This window comes from Astyanax mexicanus, chromosome 3 (genome assembly GCF_023375975.1).
Source record: "Astyanax mexicanus isolate ESR-SI-001 chromosome 3, AstMex3_surface, whole genome shotgun sequence".
In the NCBI taxonomy this organism is placed as follows: domain Eukaryota; kingdom Metazoa; phylum Chordata; class Actinopteri; order Characiformes; family Acestrorhamphidae; genus Astyanax; species Astyanax mexicanus.
The window spans coordinates 63,952,707-63,970,000 of NC_064410.1; the positions used below are offsets into that span (position 1 = coordinate 63,952,707).

General features: G+C 39.5%; 19 non-coding genes across 19 annotated transcripts; all 19 read left to right on the plus strand.

Moving 5' to 3' along the window:
• Nucleotides 1-2,836: 2,836 nt before the first annotated feature.
• On the plus strand, nt 2,837-2,908 carry trnap-ugg (transfer RNA proline (anticodon UGG)). The gene has a single exon. It is a non-coding gene; the product is annotated as a tRNA-Pro (tRNA).
• Nucleotides 2,909-3,475: 567 nt separating this feature from the next.
• Nucleotides 3,476-3,547, plus strand: trnap-agg (transfer RNA proline (anticodon AGG)). Its single transcript has one exon. It is a non-coding gene; the product is annotated as a tRNA-Pro (tRNA).
• Nucleotides 3,548-4,379: 832 nt separating this feature from the next.
• Nucleotides 4,380-4,451, plus strand: trnap-ugg (transfer RNA proline (anticodon UGG)). Its single transcript has one exon. It is a non-coding gene; the product is annotated as a tRNA-Pro (tRNA).
• Nucleotides 4,452-4,985: 534 nt separating this feature from the next.
• On the plus strand, nt 4,986-5,057 carry trnap-ugg (transfer RNA proline (anticodon UGG)). Its single transcript has one exon. It is a non-coding gene; the product is annotated as a tRNA-Pro (tRNA).
• A 566-nt stretch (nt 5,058-5,623) lies between these two features.
• Nucleotides 5,624-5,695, plus strand: trnap-ugg (transfer RNA proline (anticodon UGG)). Its single transcript has one exon. It is a non-coding gene; the product is annotated as a tRNA-Pro (tRNA).
• Nucleotides 5,696-6,528: 833 nt separating this feature from the next.
• trnap-ugg (transfer RNA proline (anticodon UGG)) lies at nt 6,529-6,600 on the plus strand. The gene has a single exon. It is a non-coding gene; the product is annotated as a tRNA-Pro (tRNA).
• Nucleotides 6,601-7,162: 562 nt separating this feature from the next.
• Nucleotides 7,163-7,234, plus strand: trnap-agg (transfer RNA proline (anticodon AGG)). Its single transcript has one exon. It is a non-coding gene; the product is annotated as a tRNA-Pro (tRNA).
• Nucleotides 7,235-7,799: 565 nt separating this feature from the next.
• Nucleotides 7,800-7,871, plus strand: trnap-cgg (transfer RNA proline (anticodon CGG)). The gene has a single exon. It is a non-coding gene; the product is annotated as a tRNA-Pro (tRNA).
• Nucleotides 7,872-8,704: 833 nt separating this feature from the next.
• On the plus strand, nt 8,705-8,776 carry trnap-ugg (transfer RNA proline (anticodon UGG)). The gene has a single exon. It is a non-coding gene; the product is annotated as a tRNA-Pro (tRNA).
• A 681-nt stretch (nt 8,777-9,457) lies between these two features.
• On the plus strand, nt 9,458-9,529 carry trnap-agg (transfer RNA proline (anticodon AGG)). The gene has a single exon. It is a non-coding gene; the product is annotated as a tRNA-Pro (tRNA).
• Nucleotides 9,530-10,120: 591 nt separating this feature from the next.
• trnap-cgg (transfer RNA proline (anticodon CGG)) lies at nt 10,121-10,192 on the plus strand. The gene has a single exon. It is a non-coding gene; the product is annotated as a tRNA-Pro (tRNA).
• Nucleotides 10,193-11,025: 833 nt separating this feature from the next.
• Nucleotides 11,026-11,097, plus strand: trnap-ugg (transfer RNA proline (anticodon UGG)). The gene has a single exon. It is a non-coding gene; the product is annotated as a tRNA-Pro (tRNA).
• Nucleotides 11,098-11,663: 566 nt separating this feature from the next.
• On the plus strand, nt 11,664-11,735 carry trnap-agg (transfer RNA proline (anticodon AGG)). Its single transcript has one exon. It is a non-coding gene; the product is annotated as a tRNA-Pro (tRNA).
• A 534-nt stretch (nt 11,736-12,269) lies between these two features.
• Nucleotides 12,270-12,341, plus strand: trnap-cgg (transfer RNA proline (anticodon CGG)). The gene has a single exon. It is a non-coding gene; the product is annotated as a tRNA-Pro (tRNA).
• Nucleotides 12,342-13,174: 833 nt separating this feature from the next.
• trnap-ugg (transfer RNA proline (anticodon UGG)) lies at nt 13,175-13,246 on the plus strand. The gene has a single exon. It is a non-coding gene; the product is annotated as a tRNA-Pro (tRNA).
• A 691-nt stretch (nt 13,247-13,937) lies between these two features.
• trnap-ugg (transfer RNA proline (anticodon UGG)) lies at nt 13,938-14,009 on the plus strand. Its single transcript has one exon. It is a non-coding gene; the product is annotated as a tRNA-Pro (tRNA).
• A 591-nt stretch (nt 14,010-14,600) lies between these two features.
• Nucleotides 14,601-14,672, plus strand: trnap-cgg (transfer RNA proline (anticodon CGG)). Its single transcript has one exon. It is a non-coding gene; the product is annotated as a tRNA-Pro (tRNA).
• Nucleotides 14,673-16,327: 1,655 nt separating this feature from the next.
• trnap-agg (transfer RNA proline (anticodon AGG)) lies at nt 16,328-16,399 on the plus strand. The gene has a single exon. It is a non-coding gene; the product is annotated as a tRNA-Pro (tRNA).
• Nucleotides 16,400-16,972: 573 nt separating this feature from the next.
• trnap-cgg (transfer RNA proline (anticodon CGG)) lies at nt 16,973-17,044 on the plus strand. The gene has a single exon. It is a non-coding gene; the product is annotated as a tRNA-Pro (tRNA).
• Nucleotides 17,045-17,294: the final 250 nt, after the last annotated feature.

The window sequence follows — 17,294 nt, forward strand, 5'->3', positions numbered from 1 at the left end:
AAGTTAAACATTTCTACTCTAGAGCCCCATTGGGCCATAGTATGTTCTTTTGAGTTGTTTTTGGGTGTGGTGGAGGGCATTTAAAAGCCGAATAAAGGTATGTTTTGAGTCTCATTTACTCCCCGTGTCTGTGTTCTCTGTGTGCTTCCTCCTTCCGGGTCACAGTGGTCATGCCCCCTACCCCAGGGGCCTACCACAGTATATATATATTTACACAACAGAGGATTCCATTCAAAATCAACACAGTGAGTGAAAAAAGAGGAGGATTAAAATGCAATTTATTGTAAAACTAACGTGCAAAACTAGAACCAGAATGGGGTGAAGCTGTTTTGTGTTCCGGTAAACCTACTTGTAGCATTGTTTGACTTAGCAGCAGATTTGAACCTTAAACCTTTAACCTTAAACGTAGAAAAGACGTCTACAATTACCTAATTTGGACTAGAATTAGCCCTTATCTGAAGGTCTGGGGGACGTCAATATTGAACGTGTGGAAGACGTCGCAAAAATAGACGTCATCTGGCGTCACAGTCTGTACCTTCAGGAGACCACAATTGGACGTGCAAAAATTACCTAGAAAAGATATCGTTTAACGTCTCTTTGTTTAGTGGGAAGTACTTTTTTGTACTCAAAGCTACACTCTTTATAATTGTTCCCTCAAAGGTACAATACAGGTCTTTACAAGGTCAGTTTTGTTCTCTCTGAAGTAAAAAAGTAATTCCTTACATCAATAAGTACAGATTTGTACCATTTAACCTGCAGCCAAAAGGTATTTTTCAGTATTCTGTATCACTGTACTAATAAACTACATATATTTGAATTATATATTTTTATTTGAAAGCCAGACAATTTTGGATCATCAAGTTCTTGACACATATTCAGTTGGTGATAATGTTTATAATGTTTATAATCTTTACAGGTACAAAAAACATGGATACAAAAAGGACTTTCACTGAAAGGTACTTTTTTGTACCTCAATATATAAAATATATAAGTTACAGCCCCAGAAACAAGCTTTATACTCTTTTAAGTACAAATCTGTACAAAACTTACTTTTCTTAGTGTGTATATATTTTCTTCAGGCACTAGACAAACTGTGTGTGTGCATTTGCACATTAGTGTCAGCAAATAAATAAGAAATCTGATGAGTTTCTTGATTTTACCAAATTAAAAAAAATAATCAATATAATCAAGAGGAAGATGGATGATCACAAACCATCAAACCACCAAACTGAACTGCTTGAATTTTTGCACCAGGAGTAAAGCAGCATAAAGTTATCCAAAAGCAGTGTGTAAGACTGGTGGAGGAGAACATGATGCCAAGATGCATGAAAAAAACCAGGATTATTCCACCAAATATTGATTATTTCTGAACTCTTAAAACTTTATGAATATGAACTTGTTTTCTTTGCATTATTTGAGGTCTGAAAGTTCTGCATCTTTTTTGTTATTTCAAATTAATGCAAATAAATGCTCTAAATGATAATAATTTTATTTGGAGTTTGGGATAGATGTTTGTAGTTTATAGAATAAAACAAACATTTACCTATAATTAGCAAAACCAAAGAAACTAATTCAGAATTGCTCTCTTCATTTTTTGCAGGGCTTAATATACATGCACCTAGACATCCCAGAATACTCCGGTTAGGAGTATAAATACAAGCACTGAGAAATCCCAAAATACCCTGGTTAAGAGTATATCTTGTGCACTAAAACATCCCAGAGTATTCTGGTTAAGAGTATATCTACATGCACTGAGACATCCCAGAATACTCCAGTTAAGAATATAAATATACAGACTGAGACATCCCAGAATACTTCTGTTAAGAGTATACATACATGCACTGAAACATCTGATTAATCAGATTTTTACATTGATCTACGGAATCACTCTTGTGCGAATCAGTAAATCTGATTATTTAAAATAAATGATTGATGCCTGTCTAAATGCATTAAGACTGTAATTAAAATATTAATTTCCTGAACTCGGATCATGTGTGGGGGGTAATTTACCTGGTGCAGGTGTGTTGTGGTGGTTTATATGGGCATAAGATGATCATGTGCTGCCCTCCAGTGGTGCCAACTTGGAACATCTCATGAGAAGAATCTGTAACGTCTAAGGGATGTGTTTATAAGCCATAGTTTTCTTCTGATCTGATACGATAATATGATATAATTGTAGTATTTGACCTTGTAAGAGCAAAACAGCAGACATGATGCATGTGTACCGCTGATCTCACCTGCAGAACTGTAGAAGACATTTACTAAGAACTATTACAAAGATTCTGAGAAAGGGTCATCACCTAGCAACACCAGAGCAACCACCCAGGATAACATAATAACCATTAGAATGAGAGCTTTGTTTTCTTACTTTAATTTTAATCTTTAAGAATCTTCACTCTAAGATGTGGCAGTTCTATAGAACATCTTTAGAGAACTACAAGCCCCAGGTCCACACTCCACATCTGGAGAGAACTACAAACCCCAGCTCCACATCTGGAGAGAACTAAAAACCCCAGATTCACATCTGGGGAAAAATACGAACCCCAGATCCACATCTAGAGAGAACTACAAACTTTAGCTCCACATCTGGAGCGACCTACATCCCACAGATCTACATCTGCAGTGAACTACAAACCCCAGCTCCACATCTGGAAAGAACTACAAACCCTAGATCCATATCTGGAGAGAACTACAAACCCCAGCTCCACATCTGGAGAGAACTACAAACCCTAAATCCATATCTGGAGAGAACTACAAACCCCAGCTCCATATCTGGAGAGAACTACAAAACGCCAGATCCACAACTGGGACACATCTAAATGATATAACTGTATCTGGCTTGTTGGTCTAGGGGTATGATTCTCGCTTTGGGTGCGAGAGGTCCCGGGTTCAAATCCCGGACGAGCCCTGCTTTTAAAAATGTGTGAAACTTAAAAAACTTCTAATCATTGTAAACTAGTAACATCCCACAATAAAACTCTGAATAAAAAATAAGAGAACACTTAAAAATGATGAATTTCTTTGATTTTACCAAATTAAAAACCTCTGGAATATAATCAAGAGGAAGATGGATGATCACAAACCATCAAACCACCAAACTGAACTGCTTGAATTTTTGCACCAGGAGTAAAGCAGCATAAAGTTATCCAAAAGCAGTGTGTAAGACTGGTGGAGGAGAACATGATGCCAAGATGCATGAAAAAAAACTGTGATTAAGAATCAGGGTTATTCCACCAAATATTGATTTCTGAAGAGAGAGAGAACTACAAACCCTAGATCCACATCTAGAGAGAACTACAAACCCCAGCTCCACATCTTGAGAGAACTACAAAACCCAGCTCCACATCTGGAGAAAACTACAAACCTCAGCTCCACATCTGAGGAGAACTACAAAATCCCAGGTCTACATCTGTAGAGAACAAAAAAAAACCCAGCTACACATCTGGAGCGAACTAAATACTGCAACTTTACATCTGGCTCGTTGGTCTAGGGGTATGATTCTCGCTTAGGGTGCGAGAGGTCCCGGGTTCAAATCCCGGACGAGCCCAAGTTTTAAAACGTGTGAAAAATTGTGTGAAACCATAGCAAACTAGAAACACCCTAAATTATATCAGTAGCCAGTAATGCCAAGTGAGCAGCTACAAGCAAGAAGCAGAGAGGGTTAAAAACCCAACGCCTACAGACTAGCTGCAAATCCTCTGCTCCCAATACACCTGAACTAAACACTAAACCATTAGTTCTCAGTCCTGGTAATGGTTTACTACTGAGAACTACGGGGTTAAATCGTGTAGAACACTAGTATGTAGAGGGAGGTGTTCCTCCTGGATCAGGGTTAGGCGCTCTCCACTATATTAGGACCAGCTTTCTTTATCGTTCCTTCTTTATCATTCCTACCTTTCCTGATGGGAGGATTCACTGCTCTTCACTGTCTGTGGTGTCAGTAGTCTGTACAGGGTCTTCAGTCCACAGTTTAATAGTTTTCTGACTTTACAAAATTACATATATAAGATGTTTTTCAGGTTAAATTTCAACACGAATCAGCTGTGCTTCTTTCCCCTCGTTCCCCTCTATGCCCCGCCCCCACAGACATAGAGCCAATCAACAGGTGAATACGAGCTTAGTGACTGACTATCTATAGCCAATCAAAAATGACGTTAATCTTTCAACATTTTATATTTTATGCCCTATTTCTAAGGATTATCACGTCATCGTTTTAGGGCCACTCTTCAAAAAATAAAAACAGTTGACTTTAAGAATTAAGACGTAATATTTTAAGGGAGAACAGACTAACCTGGGCTAATTATTATTTACGAGGAGGCTAAACTACAGCAATCAGCTCAAAATCAGTGTCACATGTAACTACGAGCTACTGTACATCTGGCTCGTTGGCCTAGGGGTATGATTCTCGCTTTGGGTGCAAGAGGTCCCGGGTTCAAATCCCGGACGAGCCCTGCTTTTAAAAATGTGTGAAACTTAAAAAACTTCTAATCATTGTAAACTAGTAACATCCCACAATAAAGCTCTGGATAAAAAATAAGAGAACACTTAAAACTGATGAGTTTCTTCGATTTTACCAAATTAAAAACCTCTGGAATATAATCAAGAGGAAGATGGATGTTCACAAACCATCAAACCACCAAACTGAACTGCTTGAATTTTTGCACCAGGAGTAAAGGCATAAAGTTATCCAAAAGCAATGTGTAAGACTAGTGGAGGAGAACATGATGCCAAGATGCATGAAAAAAACTGTGATTAAAAACCAGGGTTATTCCACCAAATATTGATTTCTGAAGAGAGAGAGAACTACAAACCCTAGATCCATATCTAGAGAGAACTACAAACCCCAGCTCCACATCTGGAGAGAACTACAAATCTTAGGTCTACATCTGAGGAGAACTACAAAATCCCAGGTCTACATCTGTAGAGAACAAAAAAAAAACCCAGCTCCACATCTGGAGCAAACTAAATACTGCAACTTTGCATCTGGCTCGTTGGTCTAGGGGTATGATTCTCGCTTTGGGTGCGAGAGGTCCCGGGTTCAAATCCCGGACGAGCCCTGCTTTTAAACCCTGTAGATCAGATAAGATACACAAACAAGAAAATAGTGTTCACACATACAAGTATTAACATTAAAATACATAATAAATATTAATAATAAAAGTAGACAAAACCTCAAAAGAATAAATTAGCTTTTTAAGAAAGGTTTGTTTTTTACTTTAATTTTAAGCTACAGGTTCTGTAAACTACAAACCCCGGGTCCACATCAGGGGAGAACTAGACAATATAGCTCGTTGGTCTAGGGGTATGAAATCGTCCGGGGTTCAAATCCCGGACCAGCCCTAATTTTATATCTATATGGCAGTTTAAACTGTGATTAAAAACCAACCAGGGTTATTTCACCAAATATTGATTTCTGAAGAGAGAGAGAACTACAAACCCTATATCCACATCTAGAGAGAACTACAAACCCCAGCTCCACATCTGAGGAGCACTACAAACCCCAGCTCCACATCTGAAGAGAACTACGAACCCCAGCTCCACATCTGGAGAGAACTACAAATCTTAGGTATACATCTGGAGAGAACTACAAACCCCAGATCCACATCTGGAGTTTGTAACATCTGGCTCGTTGGTCTAGGGGTATGATTCTCGCTTCGGGTGCGAGAGGTCCCGGGTTCAAATCCCGGACGAGCCCAAGTTTTAAAACGTGTGAAAAATTGTGTGAAACCATAGCAAACTAGAAACACCCTAAATTATATCAGTAGCCAGTAATGCCAAGTGAGCAGCTACAAGCAAGAAGCAGAGAGGGTTAAAAACCCAACGCCTACAGACTAGCTGCAAATCCTCTGCTCCCAATACACCTGAACTAAACACTAAACCATTAGTTCTCAGTCCTGGTAATGGTTTACTACTGAGAACTACGGGGTTAAATCGTGTAGAACACTAGTATGTAGAGGGAGGTGTTCCTCCTGGATCAGGGTTAGGCGCTCTCCACTATATTAGGACCAGCTTTCTTTATCGTTCCTTCTTTATCATTCCTACCTTTCCTGATGGGAGGATTCACTGCTCTTCACTGTCTGTGGTGTCAGTAGTCTGTACAGGGTCTTCAGTCCACAGTTTAATAGTTTTCTGACTTTACAAAATTACATATATAAGATGTTTTTCAGGTTAAATTTCAACACGAATCAGCTGCGCTTCTCTCCCCTCGTTCCCCTCTATGCCCCGCCCCCCACAGACATAGAGCCAATCAACAGGTGAATACGAGCTTAGTGACTGACTATCTATAGCCAATCAAAAATGACGTTAATCTTTCAACATTTTATATTTTATGCCCTATTTCTAAGGATTATCACGTCATCGTTTTAGGGCCACTCTTCAAAAAATAAAAACAGTTGACCTTACGAATTAAGACGTAATATTTTAAGGGAGAACAGACTAACCTGGGCTAATTATTATTTACGAGGAGGCTAAACTACAGCAATCAGCTCAAAATCAGTGTCACATGTTACTTCGAGCTACTGCACATCTGGCTCGTTGGTCTAGGGGTATGATTCTCGCTTTGGGTGCGAGAGGTCCCGGGTTCAAATCCCGGACGAGCCCTGCTTTTAAAAATGTGTGAAACTTAAAAAACTTCTAATCATTGTAAACTAGTAACATCCCACAATAAAGCTCTGGATAAAAAATAAGAGAACACTTAAAAATGATGAGTTTCTTTGATTTTACCAAATTAAAAACCTGGAATATAATCAAGAGGAAGATGGATGTTCACAAACCATCAAACCACCAAACTGAACTGCTTGAATTTTTGCACCAGGAGTAAAGGCATAAAGTTATCCAAAAGCAGTGTGTAAGACTGGTGGAGGAGAACATGATGCCAAGATGCATGAAAAAAAACTGTGATTAAAAATCAGGGTTATTCCACCAAATATTGATTTCTGAAGAGAGAGAGAACTACAAACCCTAGATCCATATCTAGAGAGAACTACAAACCCCAGCTCCACATCTGGAGAAAACTACAAATCTTAGGTCTACATCTGGAGATAACTACAGACCTCAGCTCCACATCTGAGGAGAACTACAAAATCCCAGGTCTACATCTGTAGAGAACAAAAACAACCCAGCTCCACATCTGGAGCGAACTAAATACTGCAACTTTGCATCTGGCTCGTTGGTCTAGGGGTATGATTATCGCTTAGGGTGGGAGAGGTCCCGGGTTCAAATCCCGGACGAGCCCTGCTTTTAAACCCTGTAGATCAGATAAGATACACAAACAAGAAAATAGTGTTCACACATACAAGTATTAACATTAAAATACATAATAAATATTAATAATAAAAATAGAAAAAAACTCAAAAGAATAAATTAGCTTTTAAGAAAGGTTTGTTTTTTACTGTAATTTTAAGCTACAGGTTCTGTAAACTACAAACCCCGGGTCCACATCAGGGGAGAACTAGACAATATAGCTCGTTGGTCTAGGGGTATGAAATCGTCCGGGGTTCAAATCCCGGACCAGCCCTAATTTTATATCTATATGGCAGTTTAAACTGTGATTAAAAACCAACCAGGGTTATTTCACCAAATATTGATTTCTGAAGAGAGAGAGAACTACAAACCCTATATCCACATCTAGAGAGAACTACAAACCCCAGCTCCACATCTGAGGAGCACTACAAACCCCAGCTCCACATCTGAAGAGAACTACAAACCCCAGCTCCACATCTGGAGAGAACTACAAATCTTAGGTATACATCTGGAGAGAACTACAAACCCCAGATCCACATCTGGAGTTTGTAACATCTGGCTCGTTGGTCTAGGGGTATGATTCTCGCTTCGGGTGCGAGAGGTCCCGGGTTCAAATCCCGGACGAGCCCAAGTTTTAAAACGTGTGAAAAATTGTGTGAAACCATAGCAAACTAGAAACACCCTAAATTATATCAGTAGCCAGTAATGCCAAGTGAGCAGCTACAAGCAAGAAGCAGAGAGGGTTAAAAACCCAACGCCTACAGACTAGCTGCAAATCCTCTGCTCCCAATACACCTGAACTAAACACTAAACCATTAGTTCTCAGTCCTGGTAATGGTTTACTACTGAGAACTACGGGGTTAAATCGTGTAGAACACTAGTATGTAGAGGGAGGTGTTCCTCCTGGATCAGGGTTAGGCGCTCTCCACTATATTAGGACCAGCTTTCTTTATCGTTCCTTCTTTATCATTCCTACCTTTCCTGATGGGAGGATTCACTGCTCTTCACTGTCTGTGGTGTCAGTAGTCTGTACAGGGTCTTCAGTCCACAGTTTAATAGTTTTCTGACTTTACAAAATTACATATATAAGATGTTTTTCAGGTTAAATTTCAACACGAATCAGCTGCGCTTCTCTCCCCTCGTTCCCCTCTATGCCCCGCCCCCCACAGACATAGAGCCAATCAACAGGTGAATACGAGCTTAGTGACTGACTATCTATAGCCAATCAAAAATGACGTTAATCTTTCAACATTTTATATTTTATGCCCTATTTCTAAGGATTATCACGTCATCGTTTTAGGGCCACTCTTCAAAAAATAAAAACAGTTGACTTTAAGAATTAAGACGTAATATTTTAAGGGAGAACAGACTAACCTGGGCTAATTATTATTTACGAGGAGGCTAAACTACAGCAATCAGCTCAAAATCAGTGTCACATGTAACTACGAGCTACTGTACATCTGGTTCGTTGGTCTAGGGGTATGATTCTCGCTTTGGGTGCGAGAGGTCCCGGGTTCAAATCCCGGACGAGCCCTGCTTTTAAAAATGTGTGAAACTTAAAAAACTTCTAATCATTGTAAACTAGTAACATCCCACAATAAAGCTCTGGATAAAAAATAAGAGAATGATGAGTTTCTTCGATTTTACCAAATTAAAAACCTCTGGAATATAATCAAGAGGAAGATGGATGATCACAAACCATCAAACCACCAAACTGAACTGCTTGAATTTTTACACCAGGAGTAAAGCAGCATAAATTTATCCAAAAGCAGTGTGTAAGACTGGTGGAGGAGAACATGATGCCAAGATGCATGAAAACTGTGATTAAAAACCAACCAGGGTTATTCCACCAAATATTGATTTCTGAAGAGAGAGAGAACTACAAACCCTAGATCCATATCTAGAGAGAACTACAAACCCCAGCTCCACATCTGGAGAAAACTACAAATCTTAGGTCTACATCTGGAGAGAACTACAGACCTCAGCTCCACATCTGAGGAGAACTACAAAATCCCAGGTCTACATCTGGAGAGAACTACAAACCCCAGCTCCACATCTGGAGAAAACTACAAATCTTAGGTCTACATCTGGAGAGAACTACAAACCTCAACTCCACATCTGAGGAGAACTACAAAATCCCAGGTCTACATCTGTAGAGAACAAAAACAACCCAGCTCCACATCTGGAGCAAACTAAATACTGCAACTTTGCATCTGGCTCGTTGGTCTAGGGGTATGATTCTCGCTTAGGGTGCGAGAGGTCCCGGGTTCAAATCCCGGACGAGCCCTGCTTTTAAACCCTGTAGATCAGATAAGATACACAAACAAGAAAATAGTGTTCACACATACAAGTATTAACATTAAAATACATAATAAATATTAATAATAAAAGTAGACAAAACCTCAAAAGAATGAGTTAGTTTTTTAAGAAAGGTTTGTTTTTTACTTTAATTTTAAGCTACAGGTTCTGTAAACTACAAACCCCGGGTCCACATCAGGGGAGAACTAGACAATATAGCTCGTTGGTCTAGGGGTATGAAATCGTCCGGGGTTCAAATCCCGGACCAGCCCTAATTTTATATCTATATGTCAGTTAAAACTGTAGATTAAATAAGATAGATAGATAGATAGATAGATAGATAGATAGATAGATAGATAGATAGATAGATAGATAGATAGATAGATAGATAGATAGATAGATAGATAGATAGATAGATAGATTCAGCATCTTATTAACTGGTTAGAAATAACACATTTTTGCAGACTGGAGTTTTTAACTGATTTTAGCTCTTTCCATCTCCATAGAGTAGATGTTACTTTATACACCAACAGATCAGATGTTGGTGATGCAACAATGGTGATAAGAGTTTGTAACATCTGGCTCGTTGGTCTAGGGGTATGATTCTCGCTTCGGGTGCGAGAGGTCCCGGGTTCAAATCCCGGACGAGCCCAAGTTTTAAAACGTGTGAAAAATTGTGTGAAACCATAGCAAACTAGAAACACCCTAAATTATATCAGTAGCCAGTAATGCCAAGTGAGCAGCTACAAGCAAGAAGCAGAGAGGGTTAAAAACCCAACGCCTACAGACTAGCTGCAAATCCTCTGCTCCCAATACACCTGAACTAAACACTAAACCATTAGTTCTCAGTCCTGGTAATGGTTTACTACTGAGAACTACGGGGTTAAATCGTGTAGAACACTAGTATGTAGAGGGAGGTGTTCCTCCTGGATCAGGGTTAGGCGCTCTCCACTATATTAGGACCAGCTTTCTTTATCGTTCCTTCTTTATCATTCCTACCTTTCCTGATGGGAGGATTCACTGCTCTTCACTGTCTGTGGTGTCAGTAGTCTGTACAGGGTCTTCAGTCCACAGTTTAATAGTTTTCTGACTTTACAAAATTACATATATAAGATGTTTTTCAGGTTAAATTTCAACACGAATCAGCTGCGCTTCTCTCCCCTCGTTCCCCTCTATGCCCCGCCCCCCACAGACATAGAGCCAATCAACAGGTGAATACGAGCTTAGTGACTGACTATCTATAGCCAATCAAAAATGACGTTAATCTTTCAACATTTTATATTTTATGCCCTATTTCTAAGGATTATCACGTCATCGTTTTAGGGCCACTCTTCAAAAAATAAAAACAGTTGACTTTAAGAATTAAGACGTAATATTTTAAGGGAGAACAGACTAACCTGGGCTAATTATTATTTACGAGGAGGCTAAACTACAGCAATCAGCTCAAAATCAGTGTCACATGTAACTTCGAGCTACTGTACATCTGGCTCGTTGGTCTAGGGGTATGATTCTCGCTTTGGGTGCGAGAGGTCCCGGGTTCAAATCCCGGACGAGCCCTGCTTTAAAAAATGTGTGAAACTTAAAAAACTTCTAATCATTGTAAACTAGTAACATCCCACAATAAAGCTCTGGATAAAAAATAAGAGAACACTTAAAAATGATGAGTTTCTTCGATTTTACCAAATTAAAAACCTCTGGAATATAATCAAGAGGAAGATGGATGATCACAAACCATCAAACCACCAAACTGAACTGCTTGAATTTTTACACCAGGAGTAAAGCAGCATAAATTTATCCAAAAGCAGTGTGTAAGACTGGTGGAGGAGAACATGATGCCAAGATGCATGAAAACTGTGATTAAAAACCAACCAGGGTTATTCCACCAAATATTGATTTCTGAAGAGAGAGAGAACTACAAACCCTAGATCCATATCTAGAGAGAACTACAAACCCCAGCTCCACATCTGGAGAAAACTACAAATCTTAGGTCTACATCTGGAGAGAACTACAGACCTCAGCTCCACATCTGAGGAGAACTACAAAATCCCAGGTCTACATCTGTAGAGAACAAAAACAACCCAGCTCCACATCTGGAGCGAACTAAATACTGCAACTTTGCATCTGGCTCGTTGGTCTAGGGGTATGATTCTCGCTTAGGGTGCGAGAGGTCCCGGGTTCAAATCCCGGACGAGCCCTGCTTTTAAACCCTGTAGATCAGATAAGATACACAAACAAGAAAATAGTGTTCACACATACAAGTATTAACATTAAAATACATAATAAATATTAATAATAAAAATAGAAAAAAACTCAAAAGAATAAATTAGCTTTTAAGAAAGGTTTGTTTTTTACTGTAATTTTAAGCTACAGGTTCTGTAAACTACAAACCCCGGGTCCACATCAGGGGAGAACTAGACAATATAGCTCGTTGGTCTAGGGGTATGAAATCGTCCGGGGTTCAAATCCCGGACCAGCCCTAATTTTATATCTATATGGCAGTTTAAACTGTGATTAAAAACCAACCAGGGTTATTTCACCAAATATTGATTTCTGAAGAGAGAGAGAACTACAAACCCTATATCCACATCTAGAGAGAACTACAAACCCCAGCTCCACATCTGAAGAGAACTACAAACCCCAGCTCCACATCTGGAGAGAACTACAAATCTTAGGTATACATCTGGAGAGAACTACAAACCCCAGATCCACATCTGGAGTTTGTAACATCTGGCTCGTTGGTCTAGGGGTATGATTCTCGCTTCGGGTGCGAGAGGTCCCGGGTTCAAATCCCGGACGAGCCCAAGTTTTAAAACGTGTGAAAAATTGTGTGAAACCATAGCAAACTAGAAACACCCTAAATTATATCAGTAGCCAGTAATGCCAAGTGAGCAGCTACAAGCAAGAAGCAGAGAGGGTTAAAAACCCAACGCCTACAGACTAGCTGCAAATCCTCTGCTCCCAATACACCTGAACTAAACACTAAACCATTAGTTCTCAGTCCTGGTAATGGTTTACTACTGAGAACTACGGGGTTAAATCGTGTAGAACACTAGTATGTAGAGGGAGGTGTTCCTCCTGGAGCAGGGTTAGGCGCTCTCCACTATATTAGGACCAGCTTTCTTTATCGTTCCTTCTTTATCATTCCTACCTTTCCTGATGGGAGGATTCACTGCTCTTCACTGTCTGTGGTGTCAGTAGTCTGTACAGGGTCTTCAGTCCACAGTTTAATAGTTTTCTGACTTTACAAAATTACATATATAAGATGTTTTTCAGGTTAAATTTCAACACGAATCAGCTGCGCTTCTCTCCCCTCGTTCCCCTCTATGCCCCGCCCCCCACAGACATAGAGCCAATCAACAGGTGAATACGAGCTTAGTGACTGACTATCTATAGCCAATCAAAAATGACGTTAATCTTTCAACATTTTATATTTTATGCCCTATTTCTAAGGATTATCACGTCATCGTTTTAGGGCCACTCTTCAAAAAATAAAAACAGTTGACTTTAAGAATTAAGACGTAATATTTTATGGGAGAACAGACTAACCTGGGCTAATTATTATTTACGAGGAGGCTAAACTACAGCAATCAGCTCAAAATCAGTGTCACATGTAACTACGAGCTACTGTACATCTGGTTCGTTGGTCTAGGGGTATGATTCTCGCTTTGGGTGCGAGAGGTCCCGGGTTCAAATCCCGGACGAGCCCTGCTTTTAAAAATGTGTGAAACTTAAAAAACTTCTAATCATTGTAAACTAGTAACATCCCACAATAAAGCTCTGGATAAAAAATAAGAGAACACTTAAAAATGATGAGTTTCTTCGATTTTACCAAATTAAAAACCTCTGGAATATAATCAAGAGGAAGATGGATGATCACAAACCATCAAACCACCAAACTGAACTGCTTGAATTTTTACACCAGGAGTAAAGCAGCATAAATTTATCCAAAAGCAGTGTGTAAGACTGGTGGAGGAGAACATGATGCCAAGATGCATGAAAACTGTGATTAAAAACCAACCAGGGTTATTCCACCAAATATTGGTTTCTGAAGAGAGAGAGAACTACAAACCCTAGATCCATATCTAGAGAGAACTACAAACCCCAGCTCCACATCTGGAGAAAACTACAAATCTTAGGTCTACATCTGGAGAGAACTACAGACCTCAGCTCCACATCTGAGGAGAACTACAAAATCCCAGGTCTACATCTGGAGAGAACTACAAACCCCAGCTCCACATCTGGAGAAAACTACAAATCTTAGGTCTACATCTGGAGAGAACTACAAACCTCAACTCCACATCTGAGGAGAACTACAAAATCCCAGGTCTACATCTGTAGAGAACAAAAACAACCCAGCTCCACATCTGGAGCGAACTAAATACTGCAACTTTGCATCTGGCTCGTTGGTCTAGGGGTATGATTCTCGCTTAGGGTGCGAGAGGTCCCGGGTTCAAATCCCGGACGAGCCCTGCTTTTAAACCCTGTAGATCAGATAAGATACACAAACAAGAAAATAGTGTTCACACATACAAGTATTAACATTAAAATACATAATAAATATTAATAATAAAAGTAGACAAAACCTCAAAAGAATAAGTTAGTTTTTTAAGAAAGGTTTGTTTTTTACTTTAATTTTAAGCTACAGGTTCTGTAAACTACAAACCCCGGGTCCACATCAGGGGAGAACTAGACAATATAGCTCGTTGGTCTAGGGGTATGAAATCGTCCGGGGTTCAAATCCCGGACCAGCCCTAATTTTATATCTATATGTCAGTTAAAACTGTAGATTAAATAAGATAGATAGATAGATAGATAGATAGATAGATAGATAGATAGATAGATAGATAGATAGATAGATAGATAGATAGATAGATAGATAGATAGATAGATAGATAGATAGATTCAGCATCTTATTAACTGGTTAGAAATAACACATTTTTGCAGACTGGAGTTTTTAACTGATTTTAGCTCTTTCCATCTCCATAGAGTAGATGTTACTTTATACACCAACAGATCAGATGTTGGTGATGCAACAATGGTGATAAGAGTTTGTAACATCTGGCTCGTTGGTCTAGGGGTATGATTCTCGCTTCGGGTGCGAGAGGTCCCGGGTTCAAATCCCGGACGAGCCCAAGTTTTAAAACGTGTGAAAAATTGTGTGAAACCATAGCAAACTAGAAACACCCTAAATTATATCAGTAGCCAGTAATGCCAAGTGAGCAGCTACAAGCAAGAAGCAGAGAGGGTTAAAAACCCAACGCCTACAGACTAGCTGCAAATCCTCTGCTCCCAATACACCTGAACTAAACACTAAACCATTAGTTCTCAGTCCTGGTAATGGTTTACTACTGAGAACTACGGGGTTAAATCGTGTAGAACACTAGTATGTAGAGGGAGGTGTTCCTCCTGGATCAGGGTTAGGCGCTCTCCACTATATTAGGACCAGCTTTCTTTATCGTTCCTTCTTTATCATTCCTACCTTTCCTGATGGGAGGATTCACTGCTCTTCACTGTCTGTGGTGTCAGTAGTCTGTACAGGGTCTTCAGTCCACAGTTTAATAGTTTTCTGACTTTACAAAATTACATATATAAGATGTTTTTCAGGTTAAATTTCAACACGAATCAGCTGCGCTTCTCTCCCCTCGTTCCCCTCTATGCCCCGCCCCCCACAGACATAGAGCCAATCAACAGGTGAATACGAGCTTAGTGACTGACTATCTATAGCCAATCAAACATGATGTTAATCTTTCAACATTTTATATTTTATGCCCTATTTCTAAGGATTATCACGTCATCGTTTTAGGGCCACTCTTCAAAAAATAAAAACAGTTGACTTTAAGAATTAAGACGTAATATTTTAAGGGAGAACAGACTAACCTGGGCTAATTATTATTTACGAGGAGGCTAAACTATAGCAATCAACTCAAAATCAGTGTCACATGTAACTTCGAGCTACTGTACATCTGGCTCGTTGGTCTAGGGCTATGATTCTCGCTTTGGGTGTGAGAGGTCCCGGGTTCAAATCCCAGATGAGCCCTGCTTTTAAAAATGTGTGAAACTTAAAAAACTTCTAATCATTGTAAACTAGTAACATCCCACAATAAAGCTCTGGATAAAAAATAAGAGAACACTTAAAACTGATGAGTTTCTTCGATTTTACCAAATTAAAAACCTCTGGAATATAATCAAGAGGAAGATGGATGTTCACAAACCATCAAACCACCAAACTGAACTGCTTGAATTTTTGCACCAGGAGTAAAGCAGCATAAAGTTATCCAAAAGCAGTGTGTAAGACTGGTGGAGGAGAACATGATGCCAAGATGCATGAAAAAAAACTGTGATTAAAAATCAGGGTTATTCCACCAAATATTGATTTCTGAAGAGAGAGAGAACTACAAACCCTAGATCCACATCTAGAGAGAACTACAAACCCCAGCTCCACATCTGAGGAGAACTACAAACCCCAGCTCCACATCTAAAGAGAACTACAAACCCCAGCTCCACATCTGAAGAGAACTACAAATCTAAGTTCTACATCTGGAGAGAACTACAAAGCCCAGCTCCACATCTGAGTAGAACTACAAACCCCAGCTCCACATCTGAAGAGAACTACAAACCCCAGCTCCACATCTGGAGAGAACTACAAATTTTAGGTATACTTCTGGAGAGAACTACAAACCCCAGATCCACATCTGGAGAGGAATACAAATCCAAGGTCTACATCTGGAGAGAACTACAAACCCCAGGTCCACATCTGGAGCGAACTAAATACTGCAACTTTGCATCTGGTTCGTTGGTCTAGGGGTATGATTCTCGCTTAGGGTGCGAGAGGTCCCGGGTTCAAATCCCGGACGAGCCCTGCTTTTAAACCCTGTAGATCAGATAAGATACACAAACAAGAAAATAGTGTTCACACATACAAGTATTAACATTAAAATACATAATAAATATTAATAATAAAAGTAGACAAAACCTCAAAAGAATAAGTTAGTTTTTTAAGAAAGGTTTGTTTTTTACTTTAATTTTAAGCTACAGGTTCTGTAAACTACAAACCCCGGGTCCACATCAGGGGAGAACTAGACAATATAGATCGTTGGTCTAGGGGTATGAAATCGTCCCGGGTTCAAATCCCGGACCAGCCCTAATTTTATATCTATATGTCAGTTAAAACTGTAGATTAGATTAGATTAGATTAGATAGATAGATAGATAGATAGATAGATAGATAGATAGATAGATAGATAGATAGATAGATAGATAGATAGATAGATAGATTCAGCATCTTATTAACTGGTTAGAAATAACACATTTTTGCAGACTGGAGTTTTTAACTGATTTTAGCTCTTTCCATCTCCATAGAGTAGATGTTACTTTATACACCAACAGATCAGATGTTGGTGATGCAACAATGGTGATAAGAGTTTGTAACATCTGGCTCGTTGGTCTAGGGGTATGATTCTCGCTTCGGGTGCGAGAGGTCCCGGGTTCAAATCCCGGACGAGCCCAAGTTTTAAAACGTGTGAAAAATTGTGTGAAACCATAGCAAACTAGAAACACCCTAAATTATATCAGTAGCCAGTAATGCCAAGTGAGCAGCTACAAGCAAGAAGCAGAGAGGGTTAAAAACCCAACGCCTACAGACTAGCTGCAAATCCTCTGCTCCCAATACACCTGAACTAAACACTAAACCATTAGTTCTCAGTCCTGGTAATGGTTTACTACTGAGAACTACGGGGTTAAATCGTGTAGAACACT